General features: G+C 54.7%; 3 non-coding genes across 3 annotated transcripts; 1 reads left to right on the top strand and 2 right to left on the bottom strand.

Moving 5' to 3' along the window:
• Nucleotides 1–1,693: 1,693 nt before the first annotated feature.
• On the bottom strand, nucleotides 1,694–1,787 carry TRNAI-UAU (transfer RNA isoleucine (anticodon UAU)). The gene is made up of 2 exons: nucleotides 1,750–1,787; nucleotides 1,694–1,729 (listed from the first exon to the last, which is right to left on the bottom strand). It is a non-coding gene; the product is annotated as a tRNA-Ile (tRNA).
• A 5,010-nt stretch (nucleotides 1,788–6,797) lies between these two features.
• TRNAQ-CUG (transfer RNA glutamine (anticodon CUG)) lies at nucleotides 6,798–6,869 on the bottom strand. The gene has a single exon. It is a non-coding gene; the product is annotated as a tRNA-Gln (tRNA).
• A 10,970-nt stretch (nucleotides 6,870–17,839) lies between these two features.
• TRNAF-GAA (transfer RNA phenylalanine (anticodon GAA)) lies at nucleotides 17,840–17,912 on the top strand. Its single transcript has one exon. It is a non-coding gene; the product is annotated as a tRNA-Phe (tRNA).
• The last annotated feature ends 8,648 nt before the right edge of the window (nucleotides 17,913–26,560 follow it).

The following is a 26,560-nucleotide window of genomic DNA, read 5'->3' as shown; positions in this document are numbered from 1 at the left end:
CGGCTCCTTCCTGCACCTGCTCTACATCGCTACACAGCACCTTTTCCACCTGCAGAGTCACCCGCAGGGTTCAGCAGGGACCCCTGGCAAGGACAGTGGGTGTAGCTAACAGCCGGGTGTGCCTGGCAGTGAGGCGGGGCAGCCCGAGGCTGGAAGGTCTGAGTCAGCTGTGGAGAAGCAACCCCCCCCACACACGAGTACAGCGATTGAATTCCCCAACTTTAGCATCATGACGCCCTGTAGAAAGCCCCACGTGTCCGTTGTTTTTTCACATTGAGATGCAAAAATCAGGTGACACCAGTTTTGAAGTTTGAGTAAAGAAAGTTTCGGAGATAGTTATTATGCTCCCAAAAATATGCCAAAGATCCCTCTGCCTAACACCAGAAGGTGAAATAGGAACAGAGACAAACCTTGTCAGCAAAGGCTGATTTCCCAAAGATCCTTGTTAGAATAGAAATATTCAGGCCTGTCTGTAAAGCCTATACTTTAAGAGTACAGGCTTTTTTTTTATCACAGTGTATTTTTACTGTGTGTTTTCATCACTTAGCTAGTTACAGGGTACAAAACAAAGAATCAAAATCACAGTCTGCCTGTGTGCGGGCCTTCTCTCCCCAGGAGAGTCTGAGGCTGGGTTCTTAGGCTAAGGCCTTTGGCTAAGCTGCAGGGGCAGCCATAAACTGGGAAGCGAACGGTCACATCCTCACATCCCCAACCCATCCCATTGAAATACGATGGTATTGGGTGGTTAGGAAGATGATCCTGTCCTGATAGTGCCTATCACCACCAGATACAGAAACAGATCTTAAGAGAGCCTCCAGTCTGGCAAGAAATCCCTTCTCAATGGTTGTGGATGTGAAACCCTCATTTCAATATATTTTATCTTTACGGCCCCCACTTTTCTGTTGTCAATCTGTCTGGTTCTCTAATTGTTTCTGACTTCTGTATAATTAATTTTGCTATGTGTAAGTTCATTAGTGTAGTGGGATATAATTGGTTAGAGAATTATGTTACAATATATTAGGATTGGTTAATTACATTTCAGTAAAATGATTGGTTAAGGTATAGCTGAGAATATTACCATATAATCTGGAGTCAAACAGGAAGTGGAAGTGGAAATTGGAATCATGTTTGTGAAGTGGGGGATGGGAACAGGGAATAGAGACACAGGCAAGGCTCTGCAGCGTCGGAGCCGGGAAGGGGGAGGCGGGGTAAACGCTTTGCAGTGTCGGAGCTGGGAAGGGAACACTGGGGAACAGAGTCTATTGGTGTATAGAGATAAGCCCCAGTGGTGTGAAGGGCTTCAGAATATGCTTCCTTGGAAACTAACCCCAGGAAACATCGCATTGTTTGCACTTCAGACTTCTGGTCTTTTGCTGCTTGTCGCTTGCGTGACAAGAACTGGGGAAGATGGCAGGGGAAGAGAAAGCCCTCTAACACAATGGCTACCTTGCTCCTCTCCCTCCCCAGGCATCAAGGATCTGCAGGACTCGAGGCTCTGCTTGAGGGATCCTGGCACAGCGGCTGGTGGGGGAGAAAGGATTGTAGATTCTGACCTGCACTCTGGAGAGGAAGGATTAATTGAAGGGGGCATTTTTGAGTCCTCCCCCATCCTCAGTGTCCCCTGGGCTGGCATTCTACACTCCACAGGGCCAAGCAAACAAGTGGGTGAAGCCATTTGGTTAATGAAAACCAGTGCTCCAGGTGAGGCTTGAACTCACAACCTCAGCATAGCTCCTCTCAGCACTGCCGTATAAGTACTGCGCGCTAACCAATTGCGCCACTGGGGCACCTGGCTATTTCTGCTCTCCCAGGCCCCTAGGGTGAGAAAGATGAGGCGTGACCCACCAAAACTTCTCAGTGGAGCTGAGAGCGGGAGGAGAAAAGTGTTGGTCCTTGGTGGGGTGGGTTCTTCTGAAGGGTTCCCAGCACCATTTGACCCTCTTGTTCTTCTCTGTGCGATACCAGAGCTGACTGAGACTCAATGGAGAGTCTTGCTGCAGATCAACAGATCTGAAATCCCCAAGAACCAGGTCTTAGCGTTAGTCCTGCTTTGGGACAGAGTCTCTCAGGAAGGAAACTGCCAAGTCTGTGCGAGCGGTGAGGCTCCCTCGCTAACAGCTGAGACCAGTGAGAGCTGTGTGAAGCACCGGGACCCAGGGGTGTGTGAACAGGGGGCACAACGCCCCAGGACTTTTAGAAATGGGAGGGCTCTGCCTTAACACTTTGTAATGACCTTAAGGGCGAGGGAGGGTGGGGAGGGGGCGGAGAGCAGTGATCGGGAAGCGGGGTCTTGAGGGGAAGAGTCAGTGCAGGAGTGGGGCCTTGGGGAGAAGGGGTGATGCAAGCGCGTGGCCTCAAGAGCAAGGGATGGGGCTACTGTTCGGGCTCTGGTGGCCGCTACTTTTAAGGAGCCTGCACTGCTCTTAGTGGGACCGCAAGACATCCCAGAGGAGAGAGGGTGGCCAGCAGAGCAGTGACAGGGTGGAACAGCAAGTGACCGGCAATGTGGGCAGACAGGGGAGGGAGAAAGGGGCTTTCCCCCCAGGAGGTGAGAGGTGATCTGTGGGTTTTCATTGACCCAGGACAGCAGCTGGGAGTGAGGTGCAGTGAAGGGAGGGGAACTTCCAAAGAGCTTTTGTCTCTGGATTTCAGAGCCCGAGGCAAAAGGACACCGCCCAGCGTACTGTGGGTGGGTGTTTTGCTCATAGTGTCGTGTTATGAATCCTGATTGTGGTGTTTTCCAAAGTTAAGACAAGGTGATTTTCCTCCTTTTTATTAAAGTTTCTTTTCTCCACTCAGTGCTGGTGAGTGGGGAAAGTATGGCCTCTTAGAGGCACCCAGTGGCCCTGGTTAGTTTCCCCAGATTACTGGGTGGGGGCTTAAGCAGATTGTGTGCTGTACTGTTGAAGAGGAGCCCCAAGCACCCGAACAGGGAATTGTAACTTCAGCCTTCAGATTAAGAGCCTGATGAGGGAAGGGCATCTTCGCAAGCAGGCTGGCTAACCTAGTGAGGAGGGCTTTAAACTAGGTTCACCAGGGAAGGAGACCAAAGCCCTGAGATAAGTGGGGAAGTGGGATACCGGGAGGAAGCAGGAGCAGGAGCACGCGAGCAGGGAGGGCTCCTGCCTCATACTGAGAAAGAGGGACGATCAGCAAGTTATCTCAAGTGCCTATACACAAATGCAAGAAGCCTGGGAAAGAAGCAGGGAGAACTGGAAGTCCTGGCACTGTCAAGGAATCAGGATGTGATTGGAATAACAGAGACTTGGTGGGATAACTCACATGACTGGAGTACTGTCATGGATGGATATAAACTGTTGAGGAAGGACAGGCAGGGCAGAAAAGGTGGGGGAGTTGCATTGTATGTAAGAGAGCAGTATGACTGCTCAGAGCTCAAGTATGAAACTGCAGAAAAACCTGAGAGTCTCTGGATTAAGTTTAGAAGTGTGAGCAACAAGGGTGATGTGTGGTGGGAGTCTGCTATAGACCACTGGACAAGGGGGATGAGGTGGATGAGGCTTTCTTCCGGCAACTCAAGGAAGTTACTCAATCGCAGGCCCTGGTTCTCATGGGAGACTTCAATCACCCTGATATCTGCTGGGAGAGCAATACAGCGGTGCACAGACAATCCAGGAAGGCTTTGGAAAGTGTAGGGGACAATTTCCTGGTGCAAGTGTTGGAGGAACCAACTAGGGGCAGAGCTCTTCTTGACCTGCTGCTCACAAACTGTGAAGATTAAGTAGGGGAAGCAAAGGTGGATGGGAACCTGGGAGGCAGTGACCATGAGATGGTCGAGTTCAGGATCCTGACATAGGGAAGAAAGGAGAGAAGCAGAGTACGGACCCTGGACTTCAGAAAAGCAGACTTTGACTCCCTCAGGGAACTGATGGGCAGGATCCCCTGGGAGAATAACATGAGGGGCAAAGGAGTCTAGGAGAGTTGGCTGTATTTTAAAGAATCCTTATTGAGGGTACAGGGACAAACCATCCCAATGCGCAGAAAGAATAGTAAGTATGGCAGGCGACCAGCTTGGCTTAACAGTGAAATCCTTGCTGATCTTAAACTCAAAAAAGAAGCTTATAAGAAGTGAAAGATTGGAAAAATGACCAGGGAAGAGTATAAAAATATTGCTCGGGCATGCAGGAGTGAAATCAGGAAGGCCAAATCACACCTGGAGGTGCAGCTAGCAAGAGATGTTAAGAGTAACAAGAAGGGTTTCTTCAGGTATGTTAGCAACAAGAAGAAAGTCAAGGAAAGTGTTGGCTCCTTACTGAATGAGGGAGGCAACCTAGTGACAGAGGATGTGGAAAAAGCTAATGTACTCAATGCTTTTTTTGCCTCTGTCTTCACGAACAAGGTCAGCTCCCAGACTACTGCACTGGGCAGCACAGCATGGGGAGGAGGTGACCAGCCCTCTGTGGAGAAAGAAGTGGTTCGGGACTATTTAGAAAAGCTGGACGAGCACAAGTCCATGGGGCCGGATGTGCTGCATCCAAGAGTGCTAAAGGAGTTGGCGGATATGATTGCAGAGCCATTGGCCATTATCTTTGAAACTCATGGTGATCTGGGGAAGTCCCAGATGACTGGAAAAAGGTGAATGTAGTGCCCATCTTTAAAAAGGGGAAGAAGGAGGATCCTGGGAACTACAGGCCAGTCAGCCTCATCTCAGTCCCTGGAAAAATCATGGAGCAGGTCCTCAAGGAATCAATTCTGAAGCACTTAGAGGAGAGGAAAGTGATCAGGAACAGTCAGCATGGATTCACCAAGGGCAAGTCATGCCTGACTAATCTAATTACCTTCTATGATGAGATAACTGGCTCTGTGGATGCGGGGAAAGCAGTGGACGTGTTGTTCCTTGACTTTAGCAAAGCTTTTGACACGGTCTCCCACAGTATTCTTGCCAGCAAGTTAAAGAAGTATGGGCTGGATGGATGCACTACAAGGTGGATAGAAAGTTGACTAGATTGTCGGGCTCAACAGGTAGTGATCAATGGCTCCATGTCTAGTTGGCAGCCAGTATCAAGAGGAGTGCCCCAAGGGTCTGTCCTGGGGCCAGTTTTGTTCAATATCTTCATAAATGATCTGGAGGATGGTGTGGATTGCACCCTCAGCAAGTTTGCAGATGACACTAAACTGGGAGGAGAGGTAGATACACTGGAGGGTAGGGGTAGGATACAGAGGGCCCTAGACAAATTGGAGGATTGGGCCAAAAGAAATCTGATGAGGTTCAACAAGGAAAAGTGCAGAGTCCTGCACTTAGGACGGAAGAATCCCATGCACCGCTACAGACTAGGGACCGAATGGCTAGGCAGCAGTTCTGCAGAATAGGACCTAGGGGTTACAGTGGATGAGAAGCTGGATATGAGTCAACAGTGTGCCCTTGTTGCCAAGAAGGCCAATGGCATTTTGGGATGTATAAGTAGGGGCATTGCCAGCAGATCGAGGGACGTGATCATTCCCCTCTATTTGACATTGGTGAGGCCTCATCTGGAGTACTGTGTCCAGTTTTGGGCTCCACACTACAAGAAGGATGTGGAAAAATTGGAAGGAGTCCAGAGGAGGGCAAAAAAAAATGATTAGGGGACTGGAACACATGACTTCTGAGGAGAAGGTGAGGGAACTGGGATTGTTTAGTCTGCGGAAGAGAAGAACGAGGGGGGATTTGGTAGCTGCTTTCAACTACCTGAAGGGGGGTTCCAAAGAGGATGGAAATAGACTGTTCCCAGTGGTAGCGGATGACAGAACAAAGAGTAATGGTCTCAAGTTGCAGTGGGGGAGGTTTAGGTTGGATATTAGGAAAAACTTTTTCACTAAGAGGGTGGTGAAACACTGGAATGCGTTACCTAGGGAGGTGGTGGAATCTCCTTCTTTTGACGTTTTTAAGGTCAGGCTTGACAAAGCCCTGGCTGGGATGATTTAGTTTGGGATTGGTCCTGCTTTAACAGGGGGTTGGACTAGATGACCTCCTGAGGTCCCTTCCAACCCTGATATTCTGTGTTTCTATGATTCTATGTGCAGCCAGCTGAACTAGCCACCCGTCCACCACAAGAGCAAGCCCTGGGTTCTTCTCAGAAGTTGGGGAAAAGCCTCTTGGGGAAATATCTCCTGCGCCACTGCCAAAAGGACCCCTTGAGTGGGAACGGTCAGAGGCCTCACTGGGGGGCTGGCCATGCTTTCCTACCACCTTGTGATGCTGGCCGCAGAGAGAATGCTGGTCTGTGGGTGGCCTTCAGTGGGGGTTCGGCATGCCAGGGAGCAAGGAGCAGGCTGTCTGTCTGTCTCTGTGGCTGTCTGCTGGCCACACATAGGCATGTTCCTCCTCTCCTCTTGCCCCACCCACGGTTGCTCTGTGCCTTTTAAGCCTTCCCTTCGAGCTGTCAGCACCAGCTGCCACTGCTCTAGGTGCCCAGAGGAGGAGAGGTGCGCTGGGCTCCAGCCTGGGACTCTTCCTCCCTGCTGCCTAGCCCTGACTATGAAGCCTGTCCCTGGCACTCCTTTATTCAAGCGCCATGTGGGCAAGAGGAAGAGTTTGGCAACTGCAGGTACAAGGACCAAACTTGTGAGCTTCAGGTGAAGCAGCGAGAAACACAACGTTCAGGTGTCTCTATCCAGACTGTTAAGTTCCAGGGCCCCAACCTATTGTAGCCAGACCACTGAACCAGCTGGACCAAACACTTATCTCCAGTGGGCATCAGTCGCCCAGGAAGAGGGAAAAATTCAATCTAGTTCACCCAGAGACACGGAAACCAAGCACCCTAAACTCTAAGGCTTTTGCAGCAAACCAACATAGCCCCAGGAGGTCCCACTGAGATTTGAACTCAGATCGCAGGATTCAGAGTCCTGAGTGCTGACCATTACACCATGGGACCTGCTAGCATTTCCATTTCTGGACCCCTGTGACTCTCAGCTGGCTGGCTAGCACTCTGCATTTATTGCTTCCCTCCGGCTGCTTCCTCTTGCAGGACTCTCTCTCTCCTCCATCAACTGTAGCCCTGCACTACCGGATCTGCGGGTCCTGCCCTGAGTCCCTGCATCCCCCTGCTTTATCTCCATTCCCTGCAGGCCGCAAAAATGTCCGGGGAGGCCGCCCCTCCCCTCACTTGGTGATCCTGCTCAAATCGTCCAGCTGCAGCCTCATCTCCTGGAACTCAGCCAGCTGTCACTTGATCCAATTGTACAGCAGCCCACAGTCTCCCCCTGGGTCTGCCCCTCCTGGTTATTCCTTACAGGCTGACCTGACCCCCCTTCCAGCCCCAGATTCACCCACTAATCATCCTACTGGCACTCAGAGCCACAGACATGGAGGTGCTGGAGGAGGGAGGTGTGACTCTAGGGTGGGGTTCTTCTCTAAAGATGGCTGGCAGAAAGGTAGTGCTCAGCTCTGTCAGTGACCTGCCCCGTTGCCTCGCTGCCAGGGGATGTAGACAGTTCTGTAAAGTGCATAAAGGGAGTATTTGGTTCCAAGTGAATGTGAGGAATGTGCAATTATGAGAGGGAATTTCCATCCCTCCTTCACTTATGCAGCAGGGCCCCGGGGGCCTAATGGCTAAGGCATTGGCTTCCTAAGCCAGAGATTGTAGGTTCAAGTCCCATCTGGGGTGAAAAGCTGCTTTCTTCTTCTATATTGCAAGGAAACCTTGGTCTTATTTTCACCAAGGAAGCTGGGAGATGTTAGAACACAAAGTACTGGATCTTGGGAACAATCCCCCACAAATGTCATCTTCCACTCGACAAACGCTTTCTAAACCCATCAGTAGCAAACAGTTAATACTAGTGTTTGTCTGAGAACAGAGTGAAGGGGAGTGTTTACTCTAATCTGTCAATGAACGAAACAGATGGAAAGAGCAAAGCCGTTCTGAAAGAGGGTGGATCTGTCTGGAGACAAAGCAGAGCCTGAGGATGAGCAATGGTGTGAAAAGAAGAGGTTCAAATGTGTGTTAGATGTTAGTTAGGTTGGTCTGGCAAATTTAAAGAAAATACCAATGCCCTTAGCATGATGCAGACACTGGCTGTTTCTGACCTTTTACTGAGAGTTCATTGAGAAACATTTTCCTTAATTATGTTATGGAATAAAGGGTGTCTTGCCCTTCGAGGCAACATAGCTACATGGCTTGGGCCAATGCGCAGCTTCCAGTCAACTGCTGGAGAAGACAACAACAACACAGACAGGGATGGCAGCAGGGCAGGCTGCAGCTCCAGGAAGATGGTGGTACCAGGTCTCATCAATGAGGAGGTGGCCACCCCAGCATGCACATGGCTGAGCCAGCAAGTGTGGTGTGTGCTGCAGCGTGCTGCTACTCACTTTTGCAACCGTGTTGCCCTGAGGACACTCATGTATCTGGGTAGTATCAGATCTCTGGACGGGCTCACAGAGCAGCTTAGCCTCGCTTGGCAGAGATTGGCCAGACCCCAGGAAGAGGAGGGCGTGCACTCAGGCCCTGTAAGGGGGTTCACTCACCAGGGTGGTGCCTCCCGCTGTTTGTCTCAGGGATTAGCTCACTCAGCTGGAGTTCCCTCTCCTGGTGGTGCCTTGTCCATCGTTGTCACCGCTTGCAGACCCACCTCAGTCCAAGTACAGCGCATCCTCTTTATGACTCGGCCATCCGGCCGTGCCATGATCTGTGTTCCTTCCTTTCAGGGTTATGGGGCAGGGGGTGGGTATCTCCAAATCCAGCCATGTCCCCAGTGGTGAGTGGCAGGGAACCAGGCCCACAGTACTCTGGGTTCCAGCCCAGGGATCCTGTAGAAACAGCTTCTGCTTCCTCTCCTTAACTGCCTCCACCAGTGCTGCTTCAATTCCCAGGGCTGCTCTCCCGCAGTCCCAGCACGTTGTTCGCCCTCTTCTCAGGGTCTCAAGCCTGCAAGTCCCAGCAACCAGCCAGGAGCTCTCTCTAGCTTCCCCTGGTCCCTGCTAGCAGCTGCTCTGCCAGAGGTGCTGTGACCCTATGCCCCATATTCTTCAGAGAGATATTGTTATGATATACATATGGCATTACTAACATGTGTTTTATGCAAGATGGGTCATGTGAGATATCACTGGAAAGGTTAGACTGTTCTTGAACTCAAGATTTAGGTGCACTAAGTCCAGAGTCAGCATGGCTGTCCTTGGGTTCAGGATTGCGTGGTCTAACGGCTTGAGTCAATATGGCTCCGTGAAGTACAGGGATGAATGACCTAATGGCCAGTGTCAATATGGCCACCCTTTGGTTCAGGGTTGCAAGGCCTAATTGCCAGATCCAGGGGCCACTTTGGAAGGGGCCAGCTAACTCCACCGGGTCCCAGCCCAAGGCCCTCTCAAGTTAAGGGCATTTGCCACCCAGCCAGCCGAGATCCTACCGCAACATGCTGCCCTTACACGGGTACGAGACACCACTCACTCCGCCTCCCTGGGCCACTTTCTGCCTTATTTCCTGAAGCTGTCATCCAAACATCACCGGGATCTCTGGGTTCCCTGGCACTGGCAGCTCCGTGGAACTTTGTACATCCAACAAACAATTTTTTAGTGTAGACAAGGCCTCAATTTGCCTCGTTTTTTTAACCATTCCTCAGAGATCAGGTTTTTTTAAACCTTGTATCATTTTTGTTGCCTTGCTATGTCTGAAAGGAGACTAGCTCCAAATCTGGGCTTTTCAATCTTTTCCAAGATGTCTTTATTAATGATGAATAAAACTAATTCTGTAATAAGTGAGTCCCTTACAATTATTATATGTCGCAGTACTGAGCATCTAATACTCAATGGATTGACTCAGTTCCAGGGTGAGGGGAGGACCTGTAGTTCTGGATCTCTGCAAGAGGATCTGGACTGGACTCTGATGCTATTTTTAATGACAGTTATTACAGTGGTGCCTAGAGATCAACCCAGCATGCAGTGCCATTGTGCCAGGGGCTGTACAAACACTGTAGCACACAGTCCCTGCCCCAAAGAGCTGTCAGTCTCCATAGAGAAGCCAGCCCCAGGGTCTCTAATAGACATCTCCAGTAGAATACAGACAATAGCCAGGGCCCCAGCTCAGAATCTGAGTGCCCCCCCGGACCCTCTAGCAAGGGGCATGCAGAGTGCGAGTGCACACTGGGTGTCAAGGGGAAATGGTGGAAGATACAAGACAGTGGAGGGGATTCACATCTGCAGACCTAGCTGGCAGACCCAGCCAGCACTTCACCGTTCCCCATCCCAACCAGGGAACAACTCCTCTGGGTGGAAAACCTCACAACCCCTACAGCGGCAGCTAGCAAAATGATTCACGGCATGGTTTGGCTTCAGTGGATGTTGGCAGCAGAACCAAAGCTCATTAACACTATCTGTGAACTTGTATCTCTAAAGCTTTACAAAATCACCAGGACTTTCCAGTAAAATATTGTCCTTTTCCTTTGTGATGAGCATGTCACTGGCAGAGGACAGCCTGGAGATCTTCTGAAATCTAACCCGTTAGAAGAGCTGGCGTGCTCAGTACTCACCCCAAGCATTCAGGCGTGTGGAGTGGGACACCGGCGCGTGCTATGGCAAGTGCACTAGTCATTACTGCTCCAGGTGCCCATATTTACAATTTCTATAGGTTCCAACGTTCAGACAATGCTCTGTTCTAACAAAGTCTCATGCCTGTTTAAAGAACAGAAAGGTTCTATCCTGAGAGTCCCTGGCAAAACTAGTCTGTCCTCATGAACACTGACTCCTCCTGCAAAACGACCCACAAACCCACTGCCCTCGGGCAATTGTCCTGGTAGAGTGTCTCTGAACATGCGAGTGACTGCAAACGCTGCATCTCTGGCACACCTGGGGCTGCCTGCAGTTAACAGGTATCGAATGGCATTTTCTCTTATGGCTGCTAAAGACACTCAAACACAAGACTGCTATGCTTAAAGTGTTGATGATCTAGGCTGAGATTTTCAAAGGCAATTTGGCTAAATGGATCCAAAGTCCCACTGGATGCGGACAGTGAACTCCCGGAGGCTCCTGCAGATTTCCTTACACCAGCATTCATTTACTTTTCTTCTATTTACATCGCCCATTCCCATGTGTTCCTGGGAGCCCCTGACAACCAGAATGGGACATCAGTGCATGGTTCGATTTCTAAAACAGTTGTGATACCAACTCTCTAATACAGGGGCTACTCCAAAGTGGGCCAGTGAGATCCCCCTGGCTATCCCTTGGCTCGGACGGGGCAGGTCAGCCATGCTGGACTGTTTGGGGTTCCCTGCGTACATGAAAGGAGGAAAGCAGGCATTCTCTGCCACACGTGATCAATCACAGCTTTTATACCTGTCTCCTGTAGAAGCCAAATTCCATGGTAATTAGAGATATGCCAGGTGGTGGCAAAGATTTTTCTCATGCTTTACAACACCTGGCAACATGAAAAATTTTGAATAATCTCCATCAGCTCTTGTTTCACATGTAGCCAGCGTCAGGGGTTGGCCTAAGGCCCAGGGGCAAAGGGGGAGTTTATTTCCCTGTGTTGGGGTGGAATGAAACGACTAGACGCAGTCCCTCTCACCAGGGCTGAAGAGAGCAGTTCTGAGCAGGGGGCAGCGCAGCAAGTGACACCGAGGCCGACTGATTCCACGGCAGAATTTAGCAAACCACCCCCGAGTGTGGATGCAGCTACAGAGCCAACAGGCTCAAAAAGATGGAGGTTCGGGTCACCAAAAGCTCCCCTCTCTGCTGGGAGCTTTGGGTCCTGCCATCAGCTGGGACACCAAGTCCCAGGGCCTCTGGTGCTTCACCAGAACTGAACTTGGAGGGTCACCCGTGGGGGTGAAAGGGACATTCAGTCCTTGGCCTGACACTGCTAAAACGTGTCCATCCGTGTGGGCACCTGTCTTCTTTTAAACGTGCATAAAACAGATTGAAAGTGGGGCTGGCGCCTTGTACACCCGCTCGCAGCTCAGGCTGAGTAGACGTTGCTCAGGCAGCTTGTAAGGAGCATCTGTCGATGTCACCTGCCAGGAAGCATATGCGTTAGTTGCACGGTCACACACTTTCCCACGGGATCCCGGCCTCATCCAGTGCACAGAATGGATAGTGCTGTGGGGACAAATCAAGCTGTGGACTGAAGGAGGCTGTCATCTGTAGGACCCCAGCCTCATGTGCTGCAGAAGTTGGAAAGTGCACAGTGAAGGAGGCAGAGAATTTCAGGAGGAGAAAGGCTGGTCCCATGAATGCTGCCCTGGTTAACTGGATTTTCTCCCTGCCCCAGAGTTCCTGTGTTACGTTTGGCAAGTCATGTATACCAAAATTTTCACAAGTGGCCACTGCGTTCATTTTCTGGATACCCAATTTCCTCCATTAGAAGGAGTTATGCAGTTGGAGGGAAAGCAGGACAAAGTGTAGCAGCTATACGGGCATCTATATGGGTAGAAATATTGGGGGGAAAGAATTAAATGTTTGATCATGTAACATTATTGTATTAATATTTAGTTACCTCAGAACTAAAGTGTCTGGCAAAGTATTCACAATTTCCAAGCTGAAGTGGGGAAGGCTTCACAGCCCTCAAATGGCATCCCCCTAGTTATAAAAATGAAAGAAAGACATTGAAGCTGTATCTTAAAATGCATGGAGCATGAAAGAAATGGTGCCTCTGGACCCCAGAGATCAGCAAATGAGAATGAGATGTGAGCAAACCAAAACTCACTCACTCAGATATCTATCTATCTATCTATCTATCTATCTATCTATCTATCTATCTATCTATCTATCTATCTATCTATCTATCTGTCTAATCTGATTGTTTTATGGCCATGTGCATTTATTTGTCTGTTTTAGGGCTGGTCTACACTTAAAATTCAGATTGACCTAGCTATGTCTTGGGGGCGGGGGGGAATTCACCCACCCGAGTGCCGTAGCTAAGCCGACCTAGCCCCTGGTGTAGACATGGTGAGGGGTGAGAGCAGAATTCTTCTATCAACCTAGCTACGGCCACTTGGAGAAGTGGATTCCCACCAGCGCGGTAACCCCCATCGCTCAGTGCAGGAAGTGTCTACACTCTAGGGCTCCAGCTGCAGCGATATGTGTTGTTGTCGCACCCATAACATAGCCAGGCCCTGAGCGTGTTCATCTCTTTGACTAAGTGACACCCCAAGAGGAGCCCCGGTCGCTTTGGAGTCACTGTTACTTTCCCGAGAGCAGGTTCTGTCAGTGATGTGACCCCCCAGCTAGGCACTGCCAATAGAAAGGCTTTTGAGGACAACAGATGATCCCAGCTTTTCTGAAGTCTTCAAAGCCCACTGGGACAATCCTCTTCACTTCACCGGTCATGACGCTGGGAGCCCCGGGGGCCTGCTTGTCCATCCACTTGCTGCACGTGGGCAAAGAGGTCAGAAATTAAAAAACCCGTCTGAGGAACCTTTCTGCCTGGTGCAGAGCCAGACTTCCAGGCTTGGGAGTTCTGCTTTGATTCCTTCATTTCAAACACCAAATGCAGATTTGGTCATGCCGGGGGGAGCTTGCAAAATACCATGGATGGAAAGAATCTTTTGTGAGTCCTACAAGGACAACAGCACGGCTCTTAGCCCCTTTCGCTGGGAGTCCCTGAAGTTACGCCGTGTGCTGCTGCAGCCCATTCCAGGGACCCCAGGGGACTGTTCAGTTTTACATACAACCATGTGCATCCATGAGCTGCCTGAACTCTCCAGCAGCCTGGGAGGCCTGTGCTACCTGCCCAGACCTGGCAGAATTGGCAGCAGAGAGGAATTGTTGTGCCCAGGCACGGAGAAGATGGTTTGTTTCCAACACGAGCACGGCAGGGCAGGGACTGACAGCAGCATGCTGCGCCTGCAAGGGGGAGTGGGGCGAGTGCTTTGAAGTCGGCTCATTATATATCGAGTTGCACGCGCTAAACAAATTCTATCCAGTGCAGCTCAAGGAGCAGACCCTACCTAGGAGGCTGGCCAAAGCGTGCCGGGCAATACGCGGCTGGAGAACTTTTCTCTCCTAGAGACTCTGCCTCTCTTGTTACCTTCCTGCTCCAGGCCAACAGCATTTTTTATTCTGCACCAAGGCAACTCCATGCCATGGGTGGGAACAGGCCCAGAGCCGCCCCCTGCCCACTTTGCATTGCTCTAAAGAGAGGGGATTCCCACCTGGGGCCCAAGCAGCCAGTCCCCTTTGTGCGGAGCCTGGAACGAGGTCACTTGGGAGCGACTGCTTTTGCTGGGCCACCTCTTCCCCTGCTGTGTGGAGCGGGTCCGACAGGGATGTGTTTCCAGGGCAGACGGTGACTTTTGGTTGTCACACTGAACATTTTCATTGCAAACCCAAAAGGTTTTGGGTGGAAAGTTTTCAATTTGGGGTTTTCCATTTTTTTCTGTAAAAACCAAACCTTTGTGTGGAAAGCATTTAACGGAAAATGAACTTTTCCATCAAAAATAGCTTCTACAGAAAAATGTTGATGGGTCCTATTGACGTGGGCTAAATCTGCTTTCACTGCCCCAGTCAATGGTGCGGCATGTGCGCTGCCGGGCCTGTCCCTCCGGCAGAGCTCATATGGGGAGGGGGAGGAATTGGGTGCCCCACCCCATCTCTGCCATAGCTGTATCTCCGGCTGAGGCCTCTGGGGATCCCGGCTTGTCGGGCTTCCAGCTGAACCCAAATAGGCAACTGCCAGGCTGCTAGGCAGGCTCCCACTCTCGGCTCACCTCCGACTGCTCTAAGGACTGGAAAGCCGGAAGCAGGGGCTGCCCTGCGGGCTGCTGGTGGGTTTGGACCTGTGAGGGAGACACAGTGTGTGTGTCGGCTTCACTTGCATCGCCAGCACCAGCCATTGTCCCCATTTCCCAGCCTGGAGCCAAAGCCGGTTTCGCCAGGAAACCCCCGTTCAGAGCTGCAGTGCTCCTTTGGGGAGCCTGGCCAGGCCGTCTCTCCCTGGAGTCCATCGGTTAGTTCTCTCGGGCCCATGTGTGCGCGGTGCCCCCTGTGCACATAGAGTAACCCTACATCGGTTGGGATGCCCTTGGTCCCAATATCGGGGCCGTCCGGACCGCAGCCGCGGCGCCGTCACTCACTGCTTCCTGGGGCAGCTCTCGGTGCCCGCCCGCCGGCAGGAGAGCCGCGTGCTGCAGGGGCGGGGCACGCAGGCGCCGGCAGCGGGCAGAGAGCCCCCCACCCCCCGCCCCCTGCCCCCGACCCCACCTGACCTGACCCGTGACCCTTGGTGCCAGAGGGACCAGCCTGCCAGATGGTTCCCGGGATGGGAGCCGCCCCATGTAAGCACCGCTGGGACTCCCCACCTCGCCCCCCGGCTGGTCCCTCTGGCTCTTAGGGTCAGGGCGGGGGGCAAAGGGGCCTCTGTGCGCTGCCGGCACGTGCAAGCCCCGCTCAGCGGCTCTGGTGGCTCCCGTTGGCGCTTTCCCAGCCAGTGGGAGCCACGGAGCTCGCGCTTGTGGCGGGGGCAGCACGTGGAGAGTCTGGAGACCCCCCCTCGCCGCTCTGACCCTAGGGGTCAGAGACCGCCTGGCAGGGCTGGTGAGTGCGGCCAGGGAAGGGGACAGGGTGTGAAGGTGAGTGTCTGGGAGGTGTGTGGGGGGTGCTGGGCTGTGAGGGTGGGGAGGGCAGTGGGCAGTGGGGAGGTTTGTGTGTTTTGGGGGGCTAGGCAGTGGGGGCCTGTTGGGGGGTGCTGGGCAGTGGGGGAGAGCTGTGTGTGTCAGGGCACTGGGCAGTGGGGTCTGTGGGGGACATTATGTAGTTGTGGTGATGGGGCTGTGGGGAAGGGCACTGGGAAGGAGGAGAATGTGTGTGTATTGGGAAACGAGAGAGTCGGGGGTTCTGGGTGGGGTGCTGGGCAGCTGTGGTGGGGCTGTGGGCAGGGGGGCGCTGGGCGGGGTGTGTGTGTGCGCAGCACTGTGCGTTTGTGGTGGAAGGGTTGTAGGGGGCTCTGGGCATAGTGGATCCAGGGGCGCTGGGCAGGGGAGCTGTGTGGCGCAGCGTGGGCCCACCCCCAGCAGGAAGGGGCACGCTGGTAGCACAGGGCCCGGCAGACCAGTGTGCCCTGGCTCCGGTCGGGGCTGTGCACCTGTGTCTGTCTCTCTCCCCCCCCGACCCGGTCGCCCAAAGTGTCCTGATATTTCACTCTTGGGAGCTGGTCACCCTAAGTGCGCTTGCTGCACGTCTGCCGGGAGAGCTCAGGAGCGAAAGCTGGGGCTGCCGAGAGCTGGGTGCCCCCGTCCTGTGGAGAGGCTGGATGGACGTGGCTGGGGGAGGCCAGAGGGATCCTCGCTGTGCTGCTACCAGGACAGTCAGATGGACCTTTTCCCTCTCTCTTCGGGGGGCAGAATGGATCCCTCTTCTCCAGCCAGCTGGGCTGCCGCCTTTCCCTCTGCCATGCGTTCATCAGGGAAACCAACGACTTCTGCGTGACGACCAGTGCTTGGGGCATAGATACCAGATGTGGCAGCTGGATCCCACCCCGGGCCAGGATGTGTGTGTTAAAAGGCCCCATCGTTGCAGTGGGCAGCATGCCAAGGGTATGAGTTAGCTCAGTCTGGTTACCTAATGGATCCGGCCACGGCACCCCCCGTCCCAGGGCAGTCCCATCAGAGAGCCTGAGAACCAGGATTCCTGGCGTGACATTCCCCTCCTGCAACGACAGGGGATGGAGCAGGGGGGAGTCGGGGCGCGGCCAGGGGCAGAGGGGGGTCAAGCACTCACCGGCGCCAGCAGAAGTCGGCGCCTATGCCATCTTCAGGTGGTTGGAATCATCAGCCTTTCAGCTACCAGCCAAAGTTGATAACCACAGACTCAGGTAACTGCCCACTTCCCAGGTTTGTTTTGGCAGCAACTACAGGGGTGCAACTGGCAAGGGCAGGGGGGATGCACTGCTGGGGTTGCGAGTCCAGGCCTCGCCCACAGCATCAGCATTCATGAGCCATGTCACTCCCCCCACTGACTTTCTCTCATTCACCTACAAAGTGCCATACGAGGGTGATGGCAGTAAATTCTCAACGCAGAACTGCGGAGGTTGGCCCCTAGATTGGGATCAGGATGGGCCTGAAAAGAAAAAGCTCCAAGAGTATAAAAACAGCTAGTCTCCAGGGGCAGGTGTGGTACAACTCCTTCACAGGGAGCCATTGGTGGGAGGGGGTTTCCCTTCCCCTGTCAAATGTCCTGAGAGGTATTTTAAGATGAAGACAACACCCTGGTTAGCAGTTGACTGGCACGTCCTGGGTTAAAGAAAGAAAGGGCCCTAGGGTTCATAGTCTGAAGTGTTTGTGTCACCAGCCCTGTCACTGTCTGACCCCGCTTCAGGTGGGAGCAGGTTTGTACCTTGCTGTGTGGAACACAGACCCATGGAGAGCAGTGGCAGCTGTTTCCATGGCAGAGAGCCTGGCCCTTAGGAGACGGGAAATGCAGCCTGGAGCCGAGGGGGAGGCGGCAGCTGCTGTTCCCACTCCTTGGGGACAGGCCTGTCAGCCAACAGCTAAGGGCGTCGGGTTCCTCCAGTGGGAGTGTGGAGCAGCCATTCGCTTTCCTGTTCACACTCGTCTGCAGTATAAAAATCGGGGAGGGGAGGCAGAAGCCCCACTTCCCTTTTTAAATGACGTCCAGTAGGGGAAGCCAGGACAACAGGGTGGGGTGGCAAGTGGTGGCCAGACTCTCGCCACCAGGGTCTAGTCTAGCTCAGGGTCCAGCTCAACTTCCTCCCTGCGCCACTGGCCCCCAGTCCTCTTCTGCCACCAGGTCAACCTAGGAACTAAGGCAGGAATGGGGTGAGGAAGCAAGTCAAGCTGAGCAAGGAGGCAAAAGCAAGTCTTGCCTTCATGGGCCGCTCACAACAACGTCCTTTCTGTGTGCCAAGGCTGACAAAAACATCCCGGACAGAGCAGCAGCAGGCCAAAGGAGCACTATGCAGCTGCCGAAGTAGCTCAGTTGGGAGAGCGTTAGACTGAAGATCTAAAGGTCCCTGGTTCAATCCCAGGCTTTGGCAGGTCCTTTCATCCCTCTTTGTGCAGAGGTGGCTTGTTTTCTGGAGCACAGCAGCACCTTTCCCTGCTACAGTGTCCAGTCCAAAATATCAGCCCCCTGGTGCAAAAACGCTATCTTAGGGTGTAAACAGGAGGCTTCCAGCACTGGGACACCTGACAGAGAGCTCAGTGGGGGGTGTAACAGCTGCTGACACTGAGAGTCCTGGGCTAAATCCACTTGCAGGTGGAAATGTTTCGATTTATTTCATTGACAATGAGGAAGGCGACGATTTAATCACAGGTATTTTTCGTAAAAGTCATGGGCAGATCACGGGCAAGAAACAAAAAATCATTGCCCGTGACCTGTCCATGACTTATACCATAGATACCCCTCATTGAATCTTGCAGGGAGGGGATCCCAGGAGTCTGCAGCACCAGCTGTCGGGGGAGGGAGTCTGGGGGGCCCATAGCACCAGCTACCAGGGGAGAAGCCCTGGGATCTGGCTGCCAATGCAGGGGGGAGCCCCAGGGGCTGAGCAGCTGCTCCCACTCCCCGCAGGACAGCTGCCGGGAGCCACTGAGCTGCGGCTGCTCCCGCTGCCCCCAGGACCACTGCTCAAATGGTCCCCAGGGCCAGGTGCATTGGCCGCTGCTCTGGTGGTCCCTGGGGCCAGCTGCTTGGGTGGCCCTGGAGTCAGCCACACTGGCCGCTGCAGAAGTCACGGAGGTCACAGGAAGTCACAGAATCCGTCACTTCCACAACCTCCCTGACGGTCACGGATCCTTAATAATGAGACAGGGAACTGTGTGTTTCATTGTAAATCCACCTCTGCCTGCAGCCCCTGCTCTCCCAGCCCTGAGATCCCCAGTCACTGCTCTTCTGGTGCCCCTCACTCCTGACCCGCATGACCTGCTATCTCAGCCCTGGGCTCCCCCCACACCTCTGCAGTCTCTATGTTCTATGGAAATATGCTTATAAGTGTGAATATGATGTAACTGGATTATGCTTTATGCAAAAAAGTCTCTGGTAAGATCTCACTACAAGGTTTATCATCTCCTGAGTGTGGTCATCCTATCCGTATCATTCTTGTACACGTGTCATTCTTGTGTCTGAAGCTAGAAATATGAAGTATGACTCTGAAGTCCTGTTGTAATTATGGACAGTGTGGGCTGTTGATGATGGTTTGGAAGCTCGATGGCTCCCACTGACTGGGACAATGGGTTGTAAATGGCTCTGTTCACCTGGTGCAGGCTAGCCCTGGAAGAATGGAGACAAGGGGGCTCACAGGACATGTGACATGTCCGGAAGTTGCGGACACAGGAAGTGAGGGTGGCTCTCAGGACGCCATTAGGAGAAGGTCAGAGGCCCCCAAGGGGGGGGCGGAGGGAGAGGTGGGCGGAGCGGGTCCCTCTCCTGTCCTCAGCCACGTGTCGCCTGCGTGCCACAAGCAGCCCAGCCCCGCCCCCGGTCCGAGTCTGCGCCCCCTGATCCCTCCCCCACCCATGCGCTCCCTCAGCCCCCCCAACACCTCCCATAGTCCCCCCCACACCCTCCTCAGCCATTGACCCTCGACATCCTCTCCAGCCCCCACATGGGCCCCTCCATCCCCCCATCCACCCCAGCCCCGCCCTCCATCCAGGGGATCCCTCAGACCCCACTCCCCGAACTCCCCCCTAGTTCACCCCAACCCTTTTCCTCATCCCTCGGCCCCCAGCATCCCCCGAAATGTTCTGCCACCCCCAACCTCCTCCCGCCGTCCTCAACACCCCACCCCCAAAGGACTCCCACCCCTTTCCCCATTGCTGGCCCCCACTTTTCCGTCACCCCTCCCCCAGTCCATCGCCAATGTGCCAGGTTCCTCATCGCCAGTCTCGGCTATCCCCCAACCTGCCGGGTTCCCCTTTTCTGCCACCGTGGGGCCCTCAAACATGCCCCCAACCCGTCCCCTCTGGGGTCTCTAAATTCCCTATTCCCACAGTGCGCCTTGGTAACCCTTCCCTCCTCTACCTCGAATCCCCCTATTCCCTTCCTTTGGGTCCTCCTGAACACCTCAACCCCACAGTCCACCCCCCACATATATCCTGGTCACTCATTCACACAATGAGCTAGTCCTTCAGGGGCCCCCACAGCCCACCAAACTTCTCCATCCATGAGCCCCGTGGCCCCGTGGCTGGGAAGGGGGGGCAAGCTCCCAATATGGCTGGGCTGGGTGTGAGTGTGAATCTTTTCCTGTCTGGTGTGTGCTGGTCTCACAAAGACTATTTGCTCCCTCAGGGTGGGCTGTGGTTTTTGGCCAAAGGTGACACCGTTTGGGAGCCTTGTGGATGCGATGGGGTGTCTGGAATGGGGCGTGTGTGATCCCACGGTGCCCCTTCCTCTCAGCCTGCAGAGCTGAGGACAGACGGGTCTGAGGAGCAGAGCAGGAGCTCTGGGAAGGAGAACAGCGATATGAAGATGGCATCTAAGACGAGGCCAGGTGAATTCTGTGGAGGGAGACATGCTGGACAATGCCAAGGATTCGGGAGACAACCAGGTGTGAGCCCAGGGTGCAAAGAGAGCTGGGGGAAGGTGTCTGTGTCTGTAACACTCCCCTGTCCTCTCTCACAGATGGAGTCCAAGAGGGATAGGAAGGAGAGGACGAGTGCCCCAGTACTCAAGAATAATAAGGTGCATCCTAGCTGGGCCCGGGGCTCTGCGGGGTTAAGACCAGTGGAAGGGACAAGAGTCTCCTGTGCAGAGTGACGATTTTGGGTGCAGGTGCACTGGGGTGCTTCTAATTGTAGCTCCAAGAACATCATGGGAAGGGGATTCAGGGTAGAGCCCTGGGGTATGGGAGATGCGAAAAGAAGAGCCCTGCCATCAAGGCAGAGTGTGACGATAACTGTTGTTTTTCCTTCTTGCGTTGTGTTTGGCACCAAGGGAAAAGAAGTATGTAAGTGTGTGTGTGTATGTTGGAGGGTGAGGGGGGCGGGACAGAGTCCGTCCTGGTGGAGAGATGGAAAGCGAGCGAGAGCGCAAGCACTGTTAATGCCAGGCAATACCTGTTCAGCTGGGAGTGGAGCAGCTGTCTCTGTCTGTGAGAGGAGTGCTTGGTTTGGGGACTGCTCATCTCTCTTGATGGGAGTGGCATGTCCAAGCCGAGCAGGAGGTTGGATCCAGGAGGGTGACTCCAGGTGCTGAGTTACTTTAATTTCTCCTATTCCCCCTCTCTCTCTGTCTTGTCTTCTGTGTTGGACAAAACACCTTCTCTCTCTCTTTGTCGTGCCTCCTACCGCAGGCCATGGGCAGGAGAAGTGCGCATTGATCCCCACAGGCTTGGTCTCGAGAGCCTGCACCATCTAGCAGGAGGGAAGAGAATCATAGCGGGTCCTGGAGGCGACAGTGGGGGAGGTGGGGTGACTGGCCACGCAGGCCGTTGGCTCTGTCTCTTTTCATCGCGTGGGGCTGCTCTAGAGCATGTGGGAGACGGAGGGAGGCCGAGCTCTCGCGCACTAGTAGAGCTGTGGGCAGGGCTGCCTCGCTCATCGGTTATTTCCTGCGCTTGCAGATGAGTCGCCCAGGAGCTCCAGGCAGAGGAGAAGCTGGAAAAGTGGAGCTGAGCAGACTGGACATCCCAGTAAGCAGAGATGAACAGTCCTGAGCTTTCTGCCTTTCCCACACTGGGTGTGAGTCAGCGGTGACGGCACTCTCTTCCTCAGCTCTTCCCAGGTTAGTTTTCTTCAGAGGCCGTGAGCTGCGCGTGGTATTGAGGGCAGGGGAAGAGACAATCGTGTCCTGTGCAGAGTGACTCCTTTGGGTGCAGGTGCAGAGGGGGGATTTCTAATTGTATCTGTGATGGCATAAGGGGAGGAGGGTTGAAGCCAGAGCCCTGGGGTGCAGGAGGAGCGAGAAGAGGAGCCTCGCCACGATTGCTTTTTCTTTCCCTCTTTTGTTCTGTTTAATACCAAGAGGAAAGAAGTTGTGAGGACGGAGTCCAGCCCCGAGGTGAGATGGAAAGTGAGCGAGAGCAGTGGCAGCGTGAATCCTGTTGATGCCAGGCAAGACCTGTCCAGCTGGGAGCGAAGCAGCTGTCGCTGTCAGTGAGGTAAGTGTCTGGTTTGGGGAGGGCTCTGGTCACACCCCCTCTGGCTCCAAGCAGGGACTTCCCGTTAGCTGAGTGTGGGTTTCCTGACTAGCTGTGACTTCAAGGGAGATGATGTTGCCATTTGCGGGGGCTGATCATCTCTCTGGCCAGGAGTAGGTTGTGCTCCCCAGGAGAAGGTTGAATCCCTGAGGGTGACTCCCTGTTCTGAGTTTCTTTCCTTCCTCCTAGGTTTCTCTCTCTCTCTCTCTCTCTGTCTTCTCTACTGTGTTGGCCAACTCACACTCAAACTCTCTCTCTCCTTTCATGGACACTTGTTATGTTCAGTTGCCTGCATCCTCTTCCTCTGCTCCCCTCCCCCAGTCTCCTCTGGGCTCGGCTGGGTCTATCTGCCTATGGCCATGGTCTCTGCCCTACAGGGCTAAGTGGCTTGCCCCTCCCACCCCGTATCTTCCTAGAAAGTTTGGGGAGACTTCATTGGCGTAACTGGGTCACAGCGTGAGTGGCCAGTCATGTCTTTGGGGCTGTGGGGTCTGAGACGGAGAGGGGTGGATTCGTGGTCATGGCTTTGGGCACAGGAGAAGTGGGGCTGGGATTAGAGATGCCTAGAAACCCCCTTATCATCCCTGGCTCCATTACTGCATCACCCAAAAGCCTCGCTCGGGGTCCACGCCCAGTACTGGGTTTCGAACGGTGCCACTGGCACTGTGGCACCAGGCCCACGCTCAGAAGGAGTCCCGGCCTGGCCCCCTCCACTTGCCATGTGCCCCGAGGTCCCACTACCCACTAGCTCCTCTCCCCTCTCGCCCACTGCTCGCTCCTCTTGGCCAGCCAGGCCCGGGGCTCCTCTCCGCCCCCTGACCCCCCCACCCCCCCGCCACTGCTGGCTCCTCTCCGCCGCGGGTGGTGGAAGCTCTACGGCGAAGGCTCTTTTATCGGGCACTAGCTCTCTTAGCTCAGGGCATGGGGCTCCCACTGGTGTCGCTAGACTTCGTCCTCTGCCCCGTCTCTCCGAACTCCCCAAGTCTTGTGGAAGCGAGCCTGCTCCTCTCGCAGGTGGCTGACAAAGGAGGCTCCGGCCCGGTGAGGCTCTGGCGTTGTGCAGAGTACGGTGCAGCAGGGAGTTAACACTAGGGCCGTAGTTCTTCCTTCCCAGAAATAGGACGTACGTGTGGAAAATGGGGCAGCTCCCCCAGCCCCCCCAGGGCAGCACAAGGTCAGTGTTTGTCAACAGGGAGCAGCAGGAACTCCTACCCCTGCATGGGCTGGGATGGATACCTGGCTGTCCTGGGCCCCTAGGGGTGTGAGAGCAAAGGGAAGGTTTGTTTGTGGATTTTCCCCTTCAGGGAACCGAAGGAGCTTTTTCTCTGAGAGCTCCATGGGAGGAAGTGAAGGCTCAACCCTGAGCTGGAGGCTGGCAGCGATATTTTGCTCAGGGCTGGTGGGGGGAAGCTCCCCGCAGTGAGGCTTAGAGGCTCTCTGCTAAAATCTGGCCTGGAAGGTGTTAGTTGTGCGATATTTGTTCAGTGCTGATTGATGGGCTGTAGGAGCTCTGTTGGAAAGAGAGCCACCCCCAGCTCTCAGTTCTGCTGACTTTGCTGACGCTGCCTTTTGGGTCCTAGTGCCTGTCGGGCTCCCCGTCTGCGTGCTGGGAGGAGCCATCCTGTTCTCTGTACAGCAGTGAGTGCGTGTGCTGGGGCAGGGCGGGGTGGGGGGAGCAGGGGGAACTAAGCCGTAGGGAAGGAAGGGGGTGGGATGAGGAGGGCTGGGGCAATGGGGAAGGAGCACGGGATGGGGAAGAGAAGGGGATAGAGGAAGCGGGGGCAGGGGGAAGCGGGGGCCCGGCATGCAGCATCCCCTTGGCAGCAGCTGAGGCTCCCCATTAAGCAGGCCCATCAAACCCTCACCCTGACAAGCCCCCACCTCCCCTGCACCTGGACCACCCCGATAAGCCCCCCGGACACCCACCCCACAGAGCCCTAGCCTGCTGCACTTGGACCCGCACTCCAATGAGCCCTACCTCCCCTGCACCCGGACCCGTCCTGTGCTGAGCTCCCCACACCTACACACCTCCTGCTGAGCCCCAACCACCTTCACTTGGAGCCCTCTGCAGAGTCCCACTGCGCCTGCACCTGGAGCCCCCCAACAAGCCCCTGTGCATCCAGATCCCACAGTGAGCCACCTCACCCCGACTGCTCCACACAGAACCCTCTTACCCCACCCGAATCCCCTCACACTGAGCCCCTCCACACTTCGATCCTGCCAGGCTGAGCCTGTCTGCCCACACCTGGCGCAGGGGCAGTGGCCAAGAGTGTTTCTGGGGCAGGTTTATCCCTTACACTGTGTCAGGGTCGGGTGCAGCCTCACGGCCGAGTCCCTATCCCGGGAGGGGACGGGGGAGGGGGAAGGCCGCAGGGTGATCTCCCACCTCCGCGCAGCCAGTGGCCTCTGCTCCCCACTGCCGGGCCGGAGCTTCCACATTCATTTATTGACAAATAACATTTGCAGAATTTTCAAATAGTGCACAGAATTTTTAATTTTTTGGTGCTGAATTTCCTCAGGAATATGGGGTGCTGGGCAGTTGTGGGGGGGCTGTGAGAGGGGCACTGGGCAGTGGGGAGTGTTGGGCACAGGGATCTGTGAGCCAGATCTCTGGGTGAGGGGGCACTGGGCATGGAAGTTGCTGGGCATAATAGGGTGGGGAGCAATGGGCAGGGGGTGGTATGGCAGAGCACGCTGGCAGAGCAGGGCTGGGTGGGCCAATATGTGTCTGGTGGTTGCGGGTTTGCAAACAGAGCCCCTGTGTGGGGCTGTGCAGACCGGAGCTGTGTCTCCCTCCCCCCACGTCCTCGTGCCTTATCCCTGGCCGGCCCCTGGCTCTGGTGATCAACCCCCCGTTGTGCTATACCCCATTCCCCCATGGGGACCCACATATATGTTTGGTGTCGGGCTCACAGAAGGTTAATCGGACCCTGTCCACACCTCCTTGTGCTGGGCACTGCACGGACACCCAGAGGGCCGGCAGGATGCATGAGGAGATAGATGAGTGTGTGAGGCAGATGGGTGAAGGGCTGTATGTTGCATACAGTGGGGGCGGATGGGGGGCTTTAGGGTTGGATGGACAGCGGGACAGGTGGAGAGCTGCAGGGACGGGTGGTGACGTCACGGGCCAGAGGTGTGATGGGTTCAGCTCATGGGTCCTGGCCCTGTCATCTCCTGCCCCATCTGCCCTGGACTCTGCCCCGTCTCTTGCAGGCAGCACTCAGCAGAGTCAGGCCCTGTAGCTTTACACTGGTGCCTCCATCCCGTGTGTACACCTGTGCACAGGGTGCTGCTGGAGAGCTCAGGCCTGGACAAGCCAGCGGGCTCATGGCTCCTGAACCAGCTCCTCCAAAGACTGCCCCAGATCTCCCCCTCCTTGGGCAGCAAGACCCTGGCCGGGGGGGCTCCTTGTCCCTCCTTGCACCCAAAGCAGCCTGCTCGGCAGAGAGACTGAGGTCCCCTGCCTCCGCCCAGCCTCTAGCTGGAGCTGCTCCAGCCCCGAAATTGCTGGTCTCCCAGCCTGGCTGGAGTTGGTGTGATGTCCTCGCGGAGTCAGTTCTTTCTCCCTGATAGATTATGATGTTCCCCTCTGCAGTTAGCTGGTCTTTCTCTGCTTCCTCAGAGCCCCTCCCCAGAGTCTGTCATTGCTTCACCTAAAAGCTGCTTCCCCTTTGGGTCTCTGTGTTCTGGGGTCTCTGCTGTCAGTGGGGACACTGCTCTGGCTATGGGCAGGTGCTCAGCAAGGTGAGGGTTGTAACTCAGAGCTTTCTTCATCAGAAATTTAAATAAAATTAGCCTTTGCCTCATTCCTTAAAGTGCAGAGTAACTCACAGGCACACGCCTGCTCACCAGGGATATGTGTGGGTCGGTGTCAGGGTTCAGGGCCCCTTGGTGCCCAGGTGAGGCAGTGCATGGTGAATATCGCTCCTGTTGGGGTACTGACCGCTGCTGGCCAGGTGGGATAGTGCCCTATGTGTACCCCCCCAGCACTGTGATAGTGACCCCTGCTGACCAGGCATGGGAGTGCCCTGTAGGTGCCTTCTTGTTGGAGCAGTGACTCCTGGTGGCCAGGTGCGGCAATGCCTGGCATGTATCCCCCCTCTCATTGCTGCAGCGACCTCTGGTGGTCGCTGAGGGCAACTGCCTATGTGACCCCACCACTAACATTGTGACCAGCCTGCAGAGTAAAGGTGCGGCCGAATTACCGCTGCCGCGGAAAGACGAGGGCCGCCCTGATGGCACCCGGAATGCCCCCCTTCCCAGGGCCGCTGCAGCACCTGCTTAGAACTCTGGTGCCTGGAGCCGGCCCTGCTGTGCTGGAATTGAGGGGCAGTCGGGGGCAGCAAAGCAATGGCTTTTCCCCGGGGGCTGCCTGCAGGGGTTGGTCCCTACCCACTTCCAGAGTCATCAGCCCTGTAGGAGCAGGCAAGCGGTGGGAGTTCCAACCTTCCCAGGTGCGGTGGGGCTCGGGCTTCAGGCTTCTGCCCTGGGATGGGGGGCTCAGGCAAGATGCATGGAACGTGGGCTGGGGGGGCGGAGAAGTCTGT

Source organism: Natator depressus, chromosome 22 (genome assembly GCF_965152275.1).
Source record: "Natator depressus isolate rNatDep1 chromosome 22, rNatDep2.hap1, whole genome shotgun sequence".
NCBI lineage: Eukaryota > Metazoa > Chordata > Testudines > Cheloniidae > Natator > Natator depressus.
The sequence above is the reverse complement of the archived record's forward strand: the minus strand, read 5'-3'. Positions and strand labels throughout refer to the sequence as shown.